Here is a 17,820-nt window from a genome sequence, read left to right as displayed (position 1 = left end):
TTTTTAAAAAAGGTTTATGCTTTTTTCTTTTATGTGTATGTATGTTTGACTACACATAAGCATGTAAGAGCACTATGTGCCAATAAGGGCCTGTAGAGGGAATCGCTTGCCCTGGAGCTGCAGTTGCAGATGGTTATGACTTTGATGTGGGTACTGGGGACAGAACTCAGGCCTGCAAGAGCAGTAGTGCTCTTAACTGTTGAGTCCTCTCCCCAGCCCCACATAATTTCTTTTTGTATACTTAACATATTGTGATGATCTTCCTATATTAATAAAAGTATTTTACAATGCTTTTAGTGTTTGCATAAATGCATGTTGTATACATAATTTATTAACCACTTTTGGAGATTTAGGTTATTTCCAACTTTTATTATTAAAAAAAAAAACACCACCACCAACAAACAGCACTGCAGCAACCGTTCTTGAGGCTAACGGCTGCATCCCTAATTATGTCCATAAGACACGTTTTCAGAAGAATTACAGGTGCCTTCTATATCTGGGTGTTCAGGGTCTTCATAGTAAACCAGCTGTGGCTGGAAAATACTGGCAAAAATCGCACTGGAACCGAACATGTATAGGTAAGTTTCCTCATCATTATTCTCTTAGCAATGTATTATAATCACATTTGCCCTGTATCAAGTATTGTAAGTAATCCAGAAAGGCTTTAAAGTATAAGAAAGATATATGTAGATTATATGCAAATCTTTTTCTATTATGCTACGGCCTTGAACAGCCATAGAGTGCATCTTAGACGTAATCTCCCATGACTGTGGGCCGACTGGGATGTCCACACTAGCTCCCTCAGTACCTTGCCGAGGTATGCCCCATGGGACTGCTGCACGATTGCTCAACAGCATATCTGAGCACCCATTCCTTGTGTCCTTGCTACATAAGATGTCATCATGGCAAAACAAATGTCTGATTCTACTTTTCGCTTTATTTTGCCTTTCTTAGGTGACTAGTAATGTTGACATGGTTCCTTATATATTTGTGCATTTGTATTTCTTCTTTTGGATTTTTCCTGCTTATTTATCTTTTTTTAGTTTATTCTTTATTCCTTATACATATCTATGTTATACAATGAGCACATTTTTCTTATAGCCTTATAACCTTCCCTTGTGCTTTCTTTATTCCCATAGTCTCCTTTATTTCCCTAGACAGTCTATTTTAATTTTATGTAGTATTTTCATACATGATTTTATGTATTTATATAATCTAGGAATCAGAAACAAGAGAGAACATAAAATATTTATCTTTCTGAGACTGTCTTAATTTGCTTAGTATGATCATCTCCACTTATATTTATTTTTAAAAATAACAACTTTTTTTCTTTATGGCTGAAGACATTTCATTTTGTGTGCCTCACATTTGATTTATCCAATCTTTCGACAGTGCTGCAGGAAACAGGAAGGGACAAGCATCTCTGCGCAGTGCTGCCTTGGAGTCCTAGGACAAGTGCAGCTGTGTTATAGTGAAGATCTACTCTTTTTTTTTAACTCTCCGCATCAATATCTGTAGTGACTGGACCAACTCACATCCCCACTGTCAGTGTGTAAGGGTTAGTAAGGGTTAGAGCTTTGCCCAGATCCTCTCCGGCATTTGTTGTTACATGGTTTCTCATTGCTTCTTGCTCTGTGGTGAGATGGAATTTTAGTGTAGTATGGATTCACATCTTTGTGATAACTAGCTGCTGTGGTTAGCGCTAATTGTTAACTTGACAAAAGCTCGATTCACCTGGTGGACATGGTCTTGGGCACGTCTGTGGGGTTTTATCTGGATTACACATGTTAAAGTAGAAGACTCATGCACGTGGGTGGCACTACTCTCTGTACAGGGGATCCTGAGCTGCATAAGAATGGACAAGGCATGCTGGTTGCAGGCATGCATGCGTGAATTCATTCCCCTTTACCCTTTGACTCTGCACGTGACGTGACTAGCTGTCTCAGCCTCTTGCTGCTGTGGCTGTCCTGCAGAGAGGGACTACAGCCCGGAGTTGTAAGCTACCATAACCTCCTAGAGCTAATCCCTTCCTGTTAGTGGGCTTCATCGCAGCAGGAGAAATGAAACTAAGACACCTGTCAACCTGAGCTTTTCCCGTTTCCATTCCCTCCCCATTGGAGGCCTTGTGGGCTTATTTCTCATTGACGTGAATCATACTCATTTTGTCAGGGACTGGCTTATGTCCTCTGTGACATCTTGGCTCACAGCAACCTTTGTTTAACTTCTTGAACTCCCTGACTCCTTCATACTTGATGTTGCTTTGTGTAGTAAGGAGGCTGTTAGTTCGTTCCTGGCTGCTCAGTTCCAAAATAATCACACAGAAAGTACATTCTTTGCAATATTGTTTGGTCAATAGCTTAGGCATATTTCTGGCTAACTCTTATATTCTAAACTAACCCATCCCCGTTAATCTGTGTATTACCACGTGGCTGTGGCTTAGCAGGTAAAGTTCCATTCAGTGTCTGTCTCTGGAGGGGCTCCATGGCTTCTCTCTGACTCTGCCTTCTTTCTCCCAGCATTCAGTTTAGTTTTCCCTGCCTATCTCTGTTCTACTAAGCCACTGGCCCAAACAAATTTATTCATTAATCAATACAAGCAACACAAAGACAGAAGGCCCTCCCACACCAGCCTTGCCTATGCTTCGTTTCTTATTTGAGAACTAAGGACTTTTCTTTAAGAAATTGATTGCTGCGGGCCATTTGTACTCTGTGTGAAGATGTGTTTCTGGCATGGGTATAATAAAAAGCTGAATGACCAAGAGCTAGGCAGGAGAGATAGGTGGGACTTCTTGGCAGAGACAGGAAGAGGAGAATCATCAAGATGGGAAGGAGTCAGACATACAGAATGGGAGAGAGTTAAAAGCCATACAGTAGAATGTAGATTAACAAAAATATGGGTTAGTTTAAGTTATAAGAGCTAGCGGGGCAAGTCTAAGCTAATGGCTAAGCTTTCATAATTAATAATAACTCCCTGTGTTGTTATTTATAAGTTGGTGGTCCAATGAAAAATCTGACTACATATGATACCCAACATGGGGCACTGACCACACCAAAGGAGAAGTTGCAGCAGTTGGTGCCGCTACAGTTGCCACAGGAACTCCTGAAAGTGGTAAGTGGGCTCAGCACCTTCCCAGAGCTGGGGTGATAACATGGCTCTGTTCTTGGGGAACCAAGAGGTCCATGGCCAGTCACCAGACCCTGTGGTGGTAGCCTAGCTGCATAAAAACCAGGAACGGACAGAGAAAACCTCTTAACTGATAGCGTATGTTTGAATATGCTTAGGTGACCCAAAGAAAAGTCTGACTGCACCTGATAGAAAACGGCTGTTGGGAAGGTCCTGTTACACTAAGTCAATAGTCCCCAGAAGCATGCCATTCAGGGTGGCTGGGTTTGACCTTTTAGATATGAACTCTCATGAGCTACAGAGATCCTGGTTTTCTTGGCTCCCCATACCCACACAGCACAAGACTGTCTAAGGTTTGCTGAGTCAGTCAAGGTCTCATTTGCCTCTGTTGAGGTGCAGGGATGGTTTACAGGTGTCCCTCAAAGGTCTGTGCCTTGAGATCTTGCTCCTGCGACACAAAAGCCCATATTCACACACATTCTAAAGAGCTTTCTTTAAAAAGCGAATTAACTGCTGAGAGTTTGGGGTAGCATATAGCTCAAGGGGTAGCGATTATCTGCCAATCAACCTAGCTGATGATGATAAGAAGGCAGTAGGCAATGGCGTGAAGATGGTAAGCTACTCCTTCCAGAAGCCTCCAGAAGCAGTTTGGATTATGTGATCTGCTCTGCAGAGTGGAGGTGGGGGGACACCTCCCTTCCAGGGAGGGGTGTGACCAGCACATGGGATGCAATATGGAGTGACAGCCACGAAGGCCTTGTTGTCTGGCCCTCCTCCCTTTCTTCTGTCTCCTCTGCTCCCAGTGTGGTTTGAACAATCCTGTGTATCTACGTGAAAGGAATACTAAGGGAAATGATTGAAAATCTGCAAACAAAGTGAAGCCATAACTATGGATATTTTCAGCATTGTCTGGCACAATGGCTTTCAAAGGGGAGGTTGGAGACATTAGGGAATCCTAAAACCCTTTCAGAAGGACTCTGAGTGTAGAGCCACTTTCATCATAACAGGAAGATGTTGCTTGCATTTTTATGCTGTTGACATTTTCACATGGATGCAAAATTACAGGCAAAACTGCCTTATATTTCAGCACAAATTGAGGCAAGACACCAAAGCAGTTGATGCCACAGATCATTTGCAAAGGAAAATAGACTGTTTTACTGACAAAATGGTGATGTCAATAATTTAAAGAAATATAGTAGAGAGGTAGTGGGGTCGCTCCGTAGCCAAGAGGTCTTGCTGACTGAGCACCAGCACCTGCATAAAAAGCCCAGCATGGCTGGGTGTAAGTAAACCACAGCTTCAGTGCTTCGAGGGGCAGGGACAGGAGGCACACAGGGCTTGCTGACAAGACCCTATCTCAAGGGAGAACGGCAGAGAGTGGTAGAGGAGGATACACAGTGTTGTCCCTGGGCCTCCGCACATGTGCTCACGGGTGCATGCGTATCTGCAGCCCATGTACATATACCCCCCTCACACACACAGTAGCATGGGATGTATCTATACTCGGAAGAGCTGTATAGTTTAGTGAGCCAATATTTTCTAAGAAAACTATGCAAGGACAAAAGCTCAATTAAAGAGGAAAGTAGACTAGTGAGGTTTTTTTGTTTTTGTTTTTTTTCAGAGTGCAAAAATTCACCCACATGGCTTTCAACCTGTCTATTGCAACTCACCTAGAGAAGTTACCACTTACCCAGTCTTTTTTTTAATTAATTAATTAATGAATTAATTTATTAAAGATTTCTGCCTCCTCCCCGCCACCGCCTCCCATTTCCCTCCCCCTCCCCAAATCAAGTCCCCCTCCCTCATTAGCCCAAAGAGCAATCAGGGTTCCCTGCCCTGTGGGAAGTCCAAGGACCACCCACCTCCATCCAGGTCTAGTAAGGTGAGCATCCAAACTGCCTAGGCTCCCCCAAAGCCAGTACGTGCAGTAGGATCAGCGAGTCCGGTTTTATTCCATGCTTTTTCAGACCCAGGCCAGCTGGCCTTGGTGAGTTCCCGAAAGAACATCCCCAGTGTCTCAGTGTGTGGGTGCACCCCTCGCAGTCCTGAGTTCCTTGCTCGTGCTCTCTCTCCTTCTGCTCCTGATTTGGACCTTGGGATTTCAGTCCAGTGCTCCATTGTGGGTCTCTGTTTCTGTCTCCTTTCATCGCCTGATGAAGGTTAATATCCAGGAGGATGCCTACATGTTTGTCTTTGGGTTCACCTTCTTATTTAGCTTTTCTAGGATCATGAATTATAGGTTCAATGTCCTTTATTTATGGCTAGAAACCAATTATGAGTGGGTACATCCCATGTTCCTCTTTTTGGGTCTGGCTTACCTCACTCAGGATAGTGTTTTCTATTTCCATCCATTTGCATGCAAAGTTCAAAAAGTCCTTGTTTTTTACTGTTGAGTAGTACTCTAATATGTGTATATTCCACACTTTCTTCATCCATTCTTCCATTGAAGGGCATCTAGGTTGTTTCCAGGTTCTGGCTATTACAAACAATGCTGCTATGAACACTTGCCCAGTCTTATTTTGGTTATTTATTTGTGTGTGTGGTAATGAATGTGTGTATGTGTGTGCACGTGGGTTTTCTCATTTCTGCATGTGTGGAGGTCGTTAATGAGCTAAATGTTGGAGTGACGGTTGCTGTGTCTGGAGAGAGGTTGTATGCACAGTGTGCAGTAGTCAGGGATGGGGGGGATATCCCAGTTTCTAAGGTATCTGTGAAAACTGCCTGCCTTAGTCAGGTTGGGTCAGGAAACACCCTATTGCTCTCATCTGAATGCAATCACCTCTGTCAAGGTCCTGTCTTCCAGTACTGTCACATTGTAAAGGATTGGGGATTAGGGCTTCTAAAGTAAGTTTGAAGGCCACAGTGCAGGCCATCAAAATGGGTCATCTCCCATTCCCCAATATTGGTGTGTAACAAATAGTCAAGAACATCTAAGTGATATTTACCACCGCCACCACCAACAAGATAATCTCTTCTTCACTTGGTGCTTGTTCTGGTGTCTGGAGTCAGGGTTTCGGTCCCCTACATGGTAGGTACTTGTTAGGTATTAACTCCTCTGGCCTGACCCTGGTTTAGAACAGTTGGGAAGAAACGTCCCTGAGTCTCTGTGTTTCCACAAAGTTAGCCTGACCACGTCCCTTTCAAGGTGATGGCAGAGCTTACACAGGCCAGGTCCAGTCCATTGACATCATGTTTGCCTTCATCCTTTATGTCAGAGCTGATCACGTGGCCATCTGCGGAATCAGAGGACGTGAGCACTGATGTCACACAGCATGACAAACATGTTGGGTAGAGGAATGACCTGGGCCATGAATAACTACCATACTTGGTTACTTAATGTGATTATTTGTGTGCTTGCACGTGTGGATGTGTGTATGTTTATATATGTCTATGTGTATGTGTAGATCAGATACTCAGATAACAGCCTTGGGTGTTAGTCCTAAGGCACTGTCCATCTTACTTTTTGAGACATTGTCACTTACTGAACCTGGGGCTCACCAGTTCATTCAGGTTGGCTAGATAGGGATGTGTCTGTCTCTACCCCCCCAGCACTACGATTCTAAACCTGGGCTGCCACACCTGGCCTTGGTTATGTGGGTTGTAGACATCAAACTTAGGTCCTCATGCTTGTACATCAAGAACCTTACTGATTGTGCTGTCTCCCTATCCCTCGCTACCTTCTTTGTCAATAGTTCACAGCTCTCATGGTTCTTCTTAAGCCCCTTTCTGAGCCTGTTTGAGTCCTCATTTGCTACTATCTTATATGAATGGGGGTGGAGGCAATTGCTCCTTAGATATCAATTCTGTACTACACATTCTGTGGTACTAGCCCAGTTGACTCTCCCAATCAGCCAACTATGAAATAGGCATAGTTATCTACTGCCATGGCTTGTATGTCTCCAGGGGCGCATCCGTCACTGTTGTCTGGCTAATCCCATCCCCGTGGGGTCACTGTCCTAGTTAGTGTTTCTAACTGTGATAGCTGTGATAATCTACCATGACCAAACGCAACTTAGGGGGGAAGGGGTTTATTTCGTCCTACAACTCAGGTCGCAGTCCATTTCTGAGGAAAGTCAGGGCAGGAGTTCAAGGCAAGAATGGAAGCAGAAGCCTTGGAGGAACACTGCTTATTGGCTTGCCCAGTTTGCTCTCCTACAGTATGCGGTACCACTGGCCAGGGATGGCACTGCCCACAATGAGCTGGTCCCTCCCACATCAATCATCAAGAAAATGAACATAGGCTTGCCCACAGGCCATTCTGGTGGGGACATTTTCTCATTTGTGCTTCCCTCTTCCAAAATGACTTTAGCTTGTGTCAAGTTAACTAACACAAGCAGAGGCTCTGACCTCATCAATGAGTTAATCTCCTGACGAGGTGTTCTGAGTGAATATCTAAGAGCTGGGGCCTGGATTCAGGAAGTGCACCACTGAAAGCATTTCTCTGGGATGGGCTCTCAGGACACAGTCTGCTTCCTGCTTCTATGAGGAGTGCAGGCTGTCAAACACTCCCACTTCCAAGGTGTGCTGCCTTGCTTAAGGCCCAGCACAACGAGTCACATGATCATGGATAAAACCATGGGCCACAAGAAATCTGCCTTCTGTTTGTTTTCTCATGTGTTTGTTCCAGTGAATGACAACGTGTGTGAGTTCACACATCTGTCTTCACCCAACTAGGAAACCAAGGCTCAGAAAGAGAACCTTCTCCCAGCAGCTCTACTGGGGAGACTGTTCTGAGTCTGGATCCATCTGTCGGCACAGAAGTTTTCTTTCACTGATGCTTTTAAATCTTTTGCCTCAAAATTACCCTTGGGGCATAGAATAGAGAGTGACCGGATTCAAAAGCCTGGGAGTCTGGAGGCTGCTACCTGAACTGCCCATCGCAGTGTGGAAAGCCCTCAAAGCTAAAACTTTTATCTTAAAAAATTCATATCGACTTGGCATTCTGTTCTGCCTCTTTTCACCTTAGAGCAGAAAGGATGCTCCCGGAATAGATGCGTGTTTATGGAGGGAATTTTCAGTGCCTCTGGTACCCAGCTGCCTGCCTTAGGAGTTTGCCCATCTCCGTCAGAGAAGCATGACATTGCGCGGGCAGCCTGCCTAAAACAATGAAATTGATCACCAGGGTCCCCTGGGTTATTAATATACCTGTTGCAAAAGACGATGACACATTTTGGCTATCACCTGCCACTTCTTTGACATTCCCAGTCAATTCAGTGGTCCTGTGCCTAATTTGTCAATGGAGCCTCCTGTAGGAATGTCGGAAATAGCCTGGGAGGAAGGAGACAGCATTGATTCTGGACTCTTGAGATCTGCTGCTTAAATGTTCCTTTAAAGTTGGCTCATTTTCTTTCAGACCTTTGCAACATATTGACGTCAAAGGCAGCTTAAGGGTGCTTTAGCTGTGGAAGATCTGTCTCAACATATTGTAGGACATGATATTGTCTGCAGAGTCAAGGAGCTCAGCTCCCTGTTAATGTTAGCATTTAAAATTCCCCTCTGGGGCCTAGCAAGATAGCTCAGTCAGTCATGTGCTTGCCTTGTAAGCATGAGGACTGGAGTTGAAAGCCCCAGAACACAAGCACAAAAGCTGGCTGTGCATGTGCTTGTGATCCCAGGACTGTGAAGGCGGGGACAGGAGAATTCCTGGGATTCAGCTGCTCAACCAGCCTCATCTACTTGGCAAGTTCCAGGCCAGTGAGACCATGTCTCAGAAAAGCAAGATGGAGGTCAGGGCAGAGGGTGGGGATGGAAATGACTCAAACTAAGGATTATGGAAGAAGCATTGGAAACCACCTGCTTTATTTTATAAGCTCATTAAAACGTAACTAATAACAGAGTTTGAATGGAGGTATCCTGCATAGGTGGACCCTGCTCCTCCCAGAAACCATCGTTATTAACTGATATTTCCTTGCTTAACTCATCTCATGCCAGATCAGCTCCTGTGTGGGCCCATCAGCATTTCATCATGGATTGGGACGGACTCGCGGGGCCTTATCCCATCCCTTCCCTGAGGGACTGGACTATTGACAGTTAACAATTGCTGGGGGAGGCAGTGTCATTTTCTTCAGTGGTGTAACTGCTTGTAAGTTACCCAGACCCCAGAAAACAACTTCTTACTCAAGGACATGCAGTCAACCAAACACAGTGTGTCCCACATGTAATAACCATGAAAATAGGAGTGTGGGGGGAGACTTTTCAGGAAGAGAAAGGCTTTCGGTGGAAGAGGGAAGGACGATGAGAGAAAACAATGGGGGTAAAAAATGACAAAAATTCATTATATACATATGTGAAATTGTCAAAGAATAATTAAAACACAAAAATGTACCCCTCCAAAAATCTCAGTGCATGCACACACATGTGCACACACACACACACACACACACACACACACACACACACACTCCCTTCTTCCTTCAAAGATTCCTTTTAACCTGGGGTAGAGTTGAAGTCTGCATTTTTGGCTTTCAAGGCAAGAGGTAAATGAGATGCTTGGTCAATGTCTTGAGACTGTAGTTAGATAAGTCTTTCAGTAACTGTGTCATTGTTATACTCTGTGCCCCCAAATGTACTTTAGCATTAGAGGATCCAACTGAACATCTTTCATCTGTAAAACACACTTTCAATGCCCAAATTTTGATGTTGTCACCAGGTTCAGCCAGGACTGAGCAGACATTTTTTTGTAAGCTTTTGATTCCTTTTCTAAGGACAGTGATGGTCCATGTTCAACTGTGCATCTCCAACTTGACTTTGGGGACTTGGGGATCTTTCAGTAGTGGAGCCTCAGAAACATGCTCAGGCAATGTGCATAGAAGTTTCTAGACAAAAATACAGCTCTCTCCTCAATGAGAATGAGAGACAGTTTATTCTGGAGCCAAATACAAGTGACCATGACTCTCAAACACGGATTCAGCTTACACCAAGATCCATATTGCATCAGGTCCTGCCTCTCATATTACTGCCTACATAAATCACCTGTGCCCTGAAGCTCGCGCATGCGCATGAGCGTGCACGCGCACATACACGCACACACCCAGCCTGCACTATGCTTTTGCCTGTTTTCTGGGGAGCACAAGCTAAGGCATTGTCTTCTGTAGCTGGATTTCTCTGGTTAAGTGACTTTACATCTCTGGCCTCGCTCAGTTGCTCAGTTATTGGTGGATGATTGATTGCCAGTGTCCCTTCCGGCTTTGAAAGTCTATAGTTCTATTTGAATGTTTCTTTTCTCCTGGGGACACCTTTCTTTTCCTCATTCATTTATAAGCCAAACTTTTGACATTCCAAGTGGCTGGCTCTTATATTTCAGATGAACCACTTTATACTCCTGGGTGTCCTGAAATGCCGAGGAGCGCCATCCCTCCCTTGGCAACCTTTTCTTCTGCGTGTAGGACATTCATCACTTGTCCTTTCTGAGACAAAAGTCAGGTGTTTCTTTTAATCTGGGCTTTTACACCAAGACAGAAATGCTCACCGTGGGACCCATAGCCACTTAGTTCCTATGAAAAATTCTCCTTTCTTTTTTGTGTGCATGTCTGTGTGCATGTGTATGCATGCTCCCAAGTATGTGTTTGTGGGTGTGCATGCACATGTGTCTACATACATGTGCTGGCCAGAAGACAACCTTGAGTGTCATTCCTCAGATTCTCCTCTCCTTGTTTTTTGAGACAGTCTTCCGGTAGCCTGGACTTTCTGTTTAGACTGTATTTACCGGTCAGCCAGCTGTAGGGATCTACCTGTGTCTGTGTCCTCAGCGTTGGGATTATGAGCAAGCAGTCACTGGCTCAATTGTCTCCCTAGGACTCCTAGTAATCTTTCATTTTCACTGTTTAAAAGTTCTGACTGTTCTTCCCACGTTATTGACAAGCTGAGAGCTTTTGTTGAGGTACGGGTATGTATGACAGGGATGTATGCAGAAGGATTGTACAACAGGAGGGCTCTGCTCTCCTCAGTAGCACCAGAGGGCTTCCAGTGGGGATGGCTTGAGTAACAATGGCTCTGTGTCTCTGCCCGCTGTGTCCGTGTCTCCCATAGTGTGGGTAGACCACATGGTGATGTGAAGACCTTTAATGCATGTGAAGACCCTTGCTGTGAACATCGTGGGTAAACAGAGAGCTTGTGAAGACGGAGTGTGGGGAGTGCCTCCTCTTAGTTATGGTTGCTACAGAATAGCTTCTGAGTTGTGGGAATCTATCTCAAGCTGAGTATTGATTTTTGTATGTACCCTGTTGAGATTTGAATGTGAAATGTCCGCAGTAGGCTCGCGTATGTGTATACTTGGCACGCTGTTTGGGAATTTTGTGGAAGCTTCAAGAGATAGAGTCTTGCTGAGTAAGTGGACTATGGTGGTATGCCTTGAGTTTGTAGCCTGATCCCATTCCTGTTAACTCTTTTCTTCTTGGATGAAGAAGCAGTGTGGCCAGCTCCCTCCTGCTCCTGCCATTTGCCTCCCCACCCTGATGGAATGGCCCACTTGAACTGTTATCAGCATGATTCCTCCTCCTCTGAAGAGGTTCTTGTCAGGTATTTGGTCACAGCGATGAGAACGGCAGCTGCACATGCACTGACCAATAGTTGAACTTACAAAATCCGCCATTATTTATCAAGCATGTGTGATGTGTTAGAGACTGCATTTTACCTAAATCCTCGTAGTCTAAAAAGTAGGCGCTATTGTCCTTATTTTGATTAATGGAAAAGTCGAGACATATTATAGTTCTAGCACACTATTACCACATATTTTATTATTTACTTTTTGTTTATTCCTTGATAATTTCATACATGTATACAATATATATTTAGATCATACAAACTCCTCCCTTTCTAACTACTCCCAGAATTCCCTTCTATAGAAGGACACTTAAAAGAAATCCCACACTAGCTCAGAATTGAGAAATAGATGGTTATTTATTTAGGGGTAGACTCACAAATCAGAATCCTCTGCTTGAACAGAGATCAGAAACCAAATCCTGCAGCCAGAAAAAAGGCCAGACAGATGCTCTACATAGGCATAAGTAGTATAAGAGGCCACGCCCCAGTGCGTGGGTAACCACTGGCTGTAAGACTTCCTACAGCACCCTTCCAACATTCATACCCCTTTCTAAGAAAACCCACAGAGATGGCAAAGAGTCAGAGTAACTAGAACAGTTCTACCTAGACATATAAAATTATCAAGGGATGCATTAATAAACTAACTCATTGAGTTGAGTTAGTGTTGCCTATGCGTGCACAGGTACTGTGTCATTCACTGGAGAATGAACATCATATCAGGGGCCAAGGCACTGAAAGAGTTGATCCTATCTCCCCCAGAGGCCTTCCACTGTCAATAGTCCCTTAGGATGGAGGCTCATGAGTCTACTCTCCATCCATGCTGGAAGGCTGACATTCTGCAGGCAACCGCAGCTGCTCTGAGTTCTCCAGCTCTCACAATCTTTCTGTCCCCTCTTCCACAAGGTTCCCTGAGCTTGTGGGGCAGGGGTGTGATAGAGATGTTTTATTTAGAGATGAGCACTACAATTGCTTATTTCCCCAGCTTCTCCAGCTGTGAGTCTCTGTGTTAACTCTAGAACCTGCTTTCATCCAGCAGCTGCTTACTACACATTTTCAGAAGAAACGAACTGGTAAATTAAGGCTGTCAATTAAGTTTGTGAATGGCAGAATCCTATCCCCTCTTTCTCTTAAGGCACTTAGATTGTACAGGTCTCTGTACCATAGAGTCAATTCCACATTGTCTTGTGTACCTTTTTTTCTTTCTGGGGATATGTAAGCCAACATCTGTTTACCTCAGTTAGGGCAAGAGACAGATCAGAGAAATGATTACACTGGTGTCTAGCGTGGTATACCAGTGAGTTTATTGGGGTTACCTAAAGGCGGAAGGGTGACCAAAGACAAGTGAATCACAGAAATGTTGACTCTAGTATGATTGACAACTCCCAAAAACTGCATCTGCAGAGTTCCCTGGAAGGACTTGTAGGAAGATCTCCTAAACAGAGTCTCTTCTCTCCAGTAATTTTTAAAAACTGCTCTTATAATCATGAGCTCAGGCCATGTGAAGCTTGTGAGTTTCAGGAGTTTCCTAAGTCTTGTAAGTTTTGTTTACTTCCTGTGCCTTGTATGTTTGTCTTTTTGAGTTATATGAGTCACCTTCCTCGCTCTAGGAGAGACGTTGTCGGTTTGATTTGGAGGAAATAGCTATGTAACAGTCAAGATAATTTTTGCACTAATACTCTGTTTCATTTATCTCTTACTAATCTTTTAATTTTCACCTCTGCTCATCTGCTTTCTTGTGTTGACTCACAGTACATGCATACATACACTTAGATCACACTGTATAATTCTGACTCCTAAGTCTTTCTCTTGATTTGCTAATAAGTATAAATGATCCAGAATCCAGACAGCTGGCATTAGTTTAGTGTCTGATTTGAACATTAGGAGGACATTTCTTCCAACCTATTTTCTCTTGCATATCGGGAGTTTAGGTCCTCATAACGTCTGTTATTTTGAGCTCTACACCGTTTGATTGTGCCACATGAAGAGGAGTAAAAGGAGCCACGACTACAATGTCCAACTACAGGGTCAGCTTTGGACTGTTGGTGATTTCTCAGATCTTCACATGATCTTAGGTGCCGGGGGCCACACTCACCTCCAGAGCTCTGCCTGGCATCCTGGTGCCTCCAGGCTGAAGCCAGTGCCCATTCTCTGTTCTGTCTGATCCTCCATCATGTTCACTAAGGGATATGAAAAAAGATATTCCTGCCGCTTCTCCTCTGGGCAGGGGCTCCTCTGCGATAGGTGCCCCTTTTTCATTTGGGGTTGTTTTCTCAGACCTGCCTGCTTCTGTCAGAGGCTAAATGAAGCAGGGACCCTCAGGCACAGACTCCTGTTTTAATGCACCTTCCCTTCTTTTCCTTTAGCTAAAACTTCCTGGTGCAAGTTGAGCATGCCCAGAGGCATTTCTGCCCATCACTTTTATTTTTTACACATACATCCAAAACTTGGACCAAGCACACCAAAAAATGTGTTTATTCTCTTTTAAGATATGACTTTAGACTCAGCATGCTCAGGAATGTACTCCTCAACTCGGTATGTTTAGTGCATGGTCTTATAGTTTTGGTGGACACTGCAGATTGTCCTTTGGAGCAAAAGATTTGTCAGAAGCGTCACCAATGCCACAGTAGCATGGCTAGGACCCTGGGGAGGGTTCAGTCCACAAGTCCCTGTGGGAATGACCCCTCTTGTAGGTTTCATGTGTATTTGATGTGGATTCCCAGGTGGAAGGAGAAGGAGCAAAAGCCAGTGTGCGTCCACCATACGGGAAGAGGTACCTGTGGCTCTTGACTGCTGTATTTAGCAAACTTGCTTCAGTGAAGGGAGGGTTAAAGACTGACAGACAGAATTTCTTAGTAGAGTACCTCTCATTCCTGCTCTGTGGAATTAGTTAGCTGTGAGGGTAGAGAGAGAGAGATGGCTGGAGGTGAAGTGGCCCGAGGAGCCCACAACCCAACCTCGTACTGTCTCTTCTGGTTTGTTTCTTGCTCTAGCACTCTTTCCGTTGCAGAAATGTCACCAGCTTTCTTTAAGACAGGGAGTCCGCACTGCTGCATCACCGCCACTGCCCATAGCTCCCCATGCTTCAGCTACTGCTGTGTGGAGGTCTAGCATGCATTTTCAATTCTGAGAATTACAGCCTCCAACAGGGACATCCTTCCAATATCCGTCAGTGGTCACCTGCCTGGCCCCTCCTGGGGTGTTCTAATGAGCACGGCTTAGTTCTCCCAGATGAAACATTCCTGTACTACAATGGCCTTTTAATTAAGCCATCATTGTCGTGGGAATTTAATGACTCTAATCTCCCTGGGAAGGAGGAAAAGAAGACAGCGGTTTTCACCAGGTGCTGTTTCTGTGACACAGGCCTCTTAATGGAAATGAACTCAATTGCTTTGGGTACGAAATGGTGGTCAATTGATGTAGGTCTTTCGTGAGGAATCCCTCTGTGTCGCAGGAGTCTTCTTTTCTTTTCTTTTCTTTTTTTTATTATCTTCTGAGCAGTTTTAAGTGGTGGTTTATGCACAGTGTGGCAACCACATTGCCCAGGCCTGATTATTACTTTTACCAAGTGATTTTTGTGTGACAAAGGCAAGGTAGTAAACGCTTCTGAGTTTCCCCATTTATTTTATTTCTCCATTTTTGTTTTCTCTGCCTAGAATGCCCTTGTGGTCTCCTGAATAAACTTCCAGCTGTTTAGACGTGGCATAGAAGGCATTTCTCATTTGCAGTTTTTGTCTCATTTCTTTTTTAAAGATTTATTTATTTTCTGATTTAGAGAGGCTTGTGGGTATCCACAGAGGAGAGAGGAGAGCTTCAGAGTTCCTGGAGCAGGCTACAGGAGGCTGGTGAGTGTTTCTATGTGGGGTCTGGAAAACAAACTCAGGTCCTCTGGAAAAGCAGCAAGCACTCTTCACAACTGAGTTGCTTCTCCAGTCCATTCTGTCTTGTCTAAGCATGGCATGAATAACAGGAATATGAACAGTGGAAATATGTATCCTCACTAGTGATTTGGCTTAATAGTTAATATATTTTTTTTTTGTTTTGAGTTCATTCCCTGTTCTGGAACAGGAAAGAATAACTTGGAGACTATTACAAGAAACTTTGTATCAAAATGTATAATTTTTGGATCATGGTGTTGGAAATAGCCTGGATCTTTAAACACCTAAATCCAAGCATTTGTATCACTTTGGAAATTCTAAACCAAAGCACTTCACATTAAAATGAACTATCTCTAATGGACACACTAAGCAGATTCCAAATGACTTATCATCATAAGTTATTAACGCATCTTTCAGCCCTCCTCAGATAAACTTCTCTTTATATATAGTAGATGCTGATTAACACAGAGACCCACAACTGTCCAAGGAGCAGAGAACAAGAGACTGTGAAAGGTTCAGCCTTAAATAGGTTGTCTATGCCATCCTGCTTCCTATAGCTCAGGGATAATGGAGGAAGATGGTACAGAGAATGTAAGAGCGGCAGGTGGGGGATGAATACAAGGAAATGGGTTCTTCTGGGCACAGTGAACTCATAGTGGCTGTGATCTGTGCAAGCTCAAGGCAGACAGATTCCAACACGGAGAGGGGAGGTGCACATGAAGCCCCACCCCCAGCATGGAAAGAGGAAGTGCACATGAAGCCCCACCCCCAGCCTAGAATTGCTTGACACTTGAGAGATGCTGGGAGAGAGAGAGTCTGTTTCCTTTAAGAATGTAGGCCTGGCAAGTCAAGCCCACTGGCAAAAGGAAGGCCACACACTCAAGAATATATGGGTAGCACAAATTAGACTTCATGGGTTTAAAAAACTAAAAAATAGAGGACACAATGTTGGGTGGGTGTAGGTGGAAGTTTCTGTCCCACAAGTTCCTCCCACGTAACCACACAAAGGCTTAATACTAATCACAAATGCTCGACCAGTAGCTCAGGCTTGTTACTAGCTAATGCTTACATTTAAATAAGCCCATATTTCTTATCTATGCTTTACCACACAGCTCATGTCTTGTTATGTCATTTTCTACATGTCCTACTTCCTCTGCATCTATTGGAATTTCCTTGACTACCCTTCTTCTTCCCAGCATTCTCTGTTTGTTTATCCCCAAACCTTATTCTATCCAGCTATTGTAGTCAGCTTCTTTATTAAACCAATCATAGCAGCATATATTCACACACTGTAAAGGAATATTCCACATTTCCCCTTTTGTTTAATTAAATAGGAAGGTTTTAACCTTAAGATAGTAAAATTATATACAATAAAATAGTTATTATGTAAGAATTACAGTACAATATCCAGTCCATTTGTATTTTGTAAATTTAAAGAAAATACTCTATAATTTATCATATCTTTGTGACTTTAAAGTTTTACACCTAATGCACCTTTTAACCTAACTAAGGAAAACTTTAACTATGATCATCTTATCTTCAACTTCATCAAGGATCCCAGAAGGGTGAAATATTGCCTAATGGCAGAAATATCTGGCTTGAAAAGTCATTATAGGTTCTTAAGTAACATTGAGACTTCCAACTTTGACTTATAGGTCTAGTATATCTTACAGACATTTCTGAAAAGCAGGGAATTTTGAAGGACTACCTTACCTTGTCTTGGCAAAGTTTGGCAGTCACCTTTCTTGTATCCTGCTGATTCAGTTTGGACAGTATACTAACAGCAATCGAGGAAAAGGCAGTTTTTTTCCCCACAAATGACTAGCTTTTGCCATAAAGAAATCAAATTCCTTATGGAGTTTCTTCAATGCCTATCATCTTCTCTAAAGTAGAATGCCAGGAGATAATATGTCTCACAATCATGAGAAGCCTTAGGCTACTAAACATATTAATTGCAATATTCTGTAGGTCTTTGACATGTCTGAAGGCCATCTATCTTTGTAATGATATCTTTATATACCTAACATGACTGTAAGTTTTTATAGATGACGATTAACCTGTATTTCTTAATTATAGGTTACATTTTAAAATGAGCTGCATTTTAAATGCTTTTCACCCTTCTGGGATCTTTGATGAAGTTGAAGACAAGATGATCATAGTTAAAGTTTTCCTTAGTTAGGTTAAAAGGTGCATTAGGTATAAAACTTTAGAGTCACAAAGATATGATAAATTATAGAGTATTTTCTTTAAATTTACAAAATACAAATGGACTGGATATTGT

The sequence above is a fragment of the Microtus oregoni genome, unplaced genomic scaffold (assembly GCF_018167655.1).
Source record: "Microtus oregoni isolate MIOR12 unplaced genomic scaffold, Mior012 000003F_ref0000135, whole genome shotgun sequence".
Lineage (NCBI taxonomy): Eukaryota > Metazoa > Chordata > Mammalia > Rodentia > Cricetidae > Microtus > Microtus oregoni.
Note: the sequence above shows the minus strand (reverse complement) of the source record.